We start from the raw sequence: 4,118 nt of genomic DNA on the forward strand, positions 1-4,118 counted from the left end.
TTTTTTTAAAACAAGAAAGAATAAAAATGTATTCTGGCAGCAGCACACTGTGCTGAGTGGACTTGAAAGAGGCAAAGTGGTGGAAGAGAAACCAATTTGGATATGATTTCCTCCCTGCTCTTAGTACCAGATAATGATTGTTCATTCTCATTCACTGTTCGTCTGCTGTGTGGGTGACGTGCAGAAGTTATAATTCAGTCTTAGGTCACAGTTGGACAGAAATGAATAGATGTTCCCCTCCTCAAAATCTCAAGGAAAGAAAAGCTAGGTTATTATTTGGGGGGGGGGGGGGGGTTGAGCTCTCCCTGTACCATTCAGTTCACCAAATGCCCAGGTCCATTGCAGGGGCCAGTTCGGGAAACAGAGGACCCTGAGGCACAAGTGAGAAAGCCTGCAGCTCCCATGCTGTCCTCGGCGGAGCTCACCTCTGGGCCTGACTCCAGCTAGCAAATGACCCAGATAGGAAACTTCTATATGGTGTTAGATGAACAGATGTGCTTCCCAGGGCACTTATCCTGCAGACCTTACTCTCTCTGGAATCTTCCAGCACTCTGAGGTCACTGGTCTGAGAAAGAGGCAGAATATATTCCATTAGGCAAGATGGGGAGCATGTGTGTGTGTGCGCACGAGTGGAGGGAGCTGTGGGCTCCCTAGCTAGAGGGGCTTAAGAAGGTGGTCTGATGGTCAGGAAGACACGGTTGGAGTTGAAGCTGCATTTGCATGAAAGCACATATTTTCAATTAGAGTATGTGTTTATCTGCAGAGGCTTTGAAGGAAGTGCCTGCTCCCCAGAGCCACCCCTAGGTGGCAGCTGTGTGTGTGTGTGTGTGTGTTAGTGACTCCCCCATGTCATGGTGTGTAGTTGGCATGGGGAATAACACAATCATACAGATACTGTTAGAAAGAGTTATCGAGATCCTTCCTTTATTTCATAAGTAGTTACATCCACCTGTTATTGTTTGGCACTGTGTTAGGTGCATGAGATGAATACGATGTCAGTTAGGGACCAAATCAAAATAACTCCAGCAGGGCTTATTTACAAAAGGACTCTGTGAAAATAGTGTGGGTCAGGTTTAGGAGAACCACAGGAAGTGGCCCAGTGGAAAAGAACAGCCAAGGGTCAATTATCACCCCCAGGCCTGGACAGACGGCTGGGGCAGTGGCCATTTGAATGTGGAAGCAGGGGGTCACTGGTGAAGGCTGCCTGTGGAGAAGAGGACCTTTTGTGAGTGACAGAGGAAGCCCACAGCAGCATCTCAAGGAGGAAGCAAAGGAACAAATATGCTGACCCCACTTTTCTCCCCCCCCCACCCCCATCAACTGCTGAGGCTTCTTGTTAACCAAACCAAGGGTGAAGCCAGAGGACAAGGAGACCCTGGTAGGGTAGTCCACAGAGGTCAGTCTCCAGGGAGGGCAGCAGAAGGAGGAGAGCCGAATGGTCTGGAGGAACAAGAGACATCAACCCGGCTGTTCCCCAATTCCAGGCTCGCAGTCGTTCAGTGGGGTGGACTTGAGGGCCCCCTGAGCTAGCCTGAGAATACAGCAGCACCGACCCCATTTTACCTGGGCTATGTTTTGCCGTTCCAGATCCATTCAGAATATTCTCAGGTCCTCCTTATCGGTTCTTACCCACAATTATTGTAAACAGTATTTGTTGAACTAACAATGAAATGTTCTTTGGTATCAGTTATGTGTACAAGAGCTGACCTTCAAGGGAGGCCAGTGCTCTAGAGATTGTGGGAAATGAGCAAAGTGAGGGGAAGACAGCAGAAAAGGGGGGGACTGCATTTCCAAACAGCCCAGGGTGGAGCTGCAATGTGTCGACAGCAGAACATCCCTCCATATTTTATCTATAAAGAAACAGACCCATAAATGAAGAGAACGGATTGATGGGTGCCAGAGGGGAGGGGATTTGAGGAGGAGGGCTGGGTTGCAAAGCGAAGGGACCAAGAAGTAAAGATTGGTAGTTACAAAATAGTCACAGGATATAATGTACAGCATGGGGAATATAGTCACTAATATTGTAATAACTATGTAAGGCGCCAGGGGGATCGCTTTGTAAAGTACCCGACTGTCTAACCACGATGCCGGACATCCGAAACTAATACAAAATAACATTGAATGTCAACGCTAACTGAAAAATAAAATTTAAAAAACAAACTTAATATGTGAGAATGATACCTTTAAAATATTTGTTTCATCTATAAAATAATAGGGTGACTTCTAAGGATTTTGTGAGGATGAAATGAGCCCAGTCATAAACAGTACTTATCATAGAGGGTAAAAAAATTTTAGTTTTAAATATATTCTTTGACAAATTATTTCCGATTCAATGAGGAAAATGGGCAACACAGTTTCCTATGGAAAGACCAAGGTCTGGCACCAGCTGACCTTGAGCAACCCTTCCCCTTTCTGGGCCCCAGTTCTTTCCTTTGTAAACTGAGGCAATTTTGAGCAAAAGGTCAGGTTTGATCTAATGGACAATGAAAATTGTGTAACTGACCATTAAATTTCTCTTTTCCTGCTAATTACACAGACCAGATGTATCAGCCTTCTGTAGCAATATAGAGATTTTTTTTTGGTATTATTCACATTTTCTCTCCTTCTCAAAGCCTTTTCCTTCTTTCTTTTAAAATTTGTTACTTATTAAAAACATTTTAAAACAATGCATCTCAGTAACTTGCATTAAACATGTTTGGGGGGAGAGGTGGCATGTTTATTTAAAGATTTTCACTTATTTGTGGGGGGGGGGGGAACATCAATGTGTGCTTGCCAAGGGCTGGAATAAGGTGGCATATTAATGAATACATGGTTTTAGTTGGCGAGGGGGAAACGAGGCTGTAGATAATTTTGGTTAAAAGCATGAGTTTTGATTTCACTACCTGCACAACTTATTTAACCTGCTTTAGTTTCTTCAATTATAAACTGGGGCTAATAGTTATATTTTTCTCATAGGAGAATTGTGAATATTAAATGAGGCAATACACTTGGTAGGCCTTAGCTATTGTTACTAAATATCAGTATTTTTTATTTCTCCCTCCCAAACCAATTCTTATGCCCATTACAGATACTCCACCATTGGTTTCTACAAAGTAGGGTCTGCCAATGGATTTTAAATTGAAACCCAGATGTCCTAAGTGAGGGTTTTCTAAAAACATGGCAACCCTGCCACACAGGAAAACACAACGCGTGGGACACAGCCTTGCAAGGGGCAAAGCAATTCTCGCCTGACGGCCGCGGTCCTCTCAAGGCTGATGGTGCTGACGGGTGGGAAGTGAAGGAAATCTGAATGCAGTAGAAAGACGGCTATGAATTTCACTGGCAACTTGTAAGCTAAGATTTCAGTTCTGATTACTCATTCAACCCACTGTTACTGATCTCCTGTTATGTACTGACTAGTCTGAGGACACAATGGCAAGCGAGACGGACTCTTAGGTTGAACGTTCTACTGATGGGATGCAGGCAAGTGTGTCCACAATCACAGCTCAGCGTAACAAGCAGTACGACAGAAGGAGCCCAGGGAGCTAGAGACAGCTAACCTTAACCTACCCCAGACGTGGAGGGATCTTGGATGAAGTGACATCTAAGTACACACCAGAAGGATAGATAGAAGTTGGGCAGCAAAATGGGGAAAAGAGTGCAAGGGGGAAGGAAAGGAGGACAGATCATTCCAAGCAAAAAAGCCCAGCTCGTGTAAAGGTCACAAGAGACAACACAGCAAGTTTGGGGAACTAAAAGACTCCCTTCAGCTGAAGCGCAGCAAGCTTGTTCACAGGAGAGTGCAGATCAGGTCCTGAAGCCCCTCGCAGGCGTGGGGAGGAGTTTGGGCTCCATGCTGAGAGTGGAGGGAACTAGTGAAGTGCTCAGAAGAATGACAAGGGCCCGTCCTTTGTTTTCACTCAAGCGATTTTCCACATTGAGAAGGACTTTGGGGTGTAACAACCTACTTCACTCTGTAGAAGGGGAAACGGGGAGATGCAGTGACTTGCCTAAGAACACTCAATTGCAAAACGAGGACAAACAGGCAAGCCTCTGAATTTCCAACACAGAGGTTACAACAAGACCCTGCTGCTTCCCCTTGCAAGCAAATAAAATTCAGGGGTCAGAAAATGATTTTT

Source organism: Desmodus rotundus, chromosome 6 (assembly GCF_022682495.2).
Source record: "Desmodus rotundus isolate HL8 chromosome 6, HLdesRot8A.1, whole genome shotgun sequence".
NCBI lineage: Eukaryota > Metazoa > Chordata > Mammalia > Chiroptera > Phyllostomidae > Desmodus > Desmodus rotundus.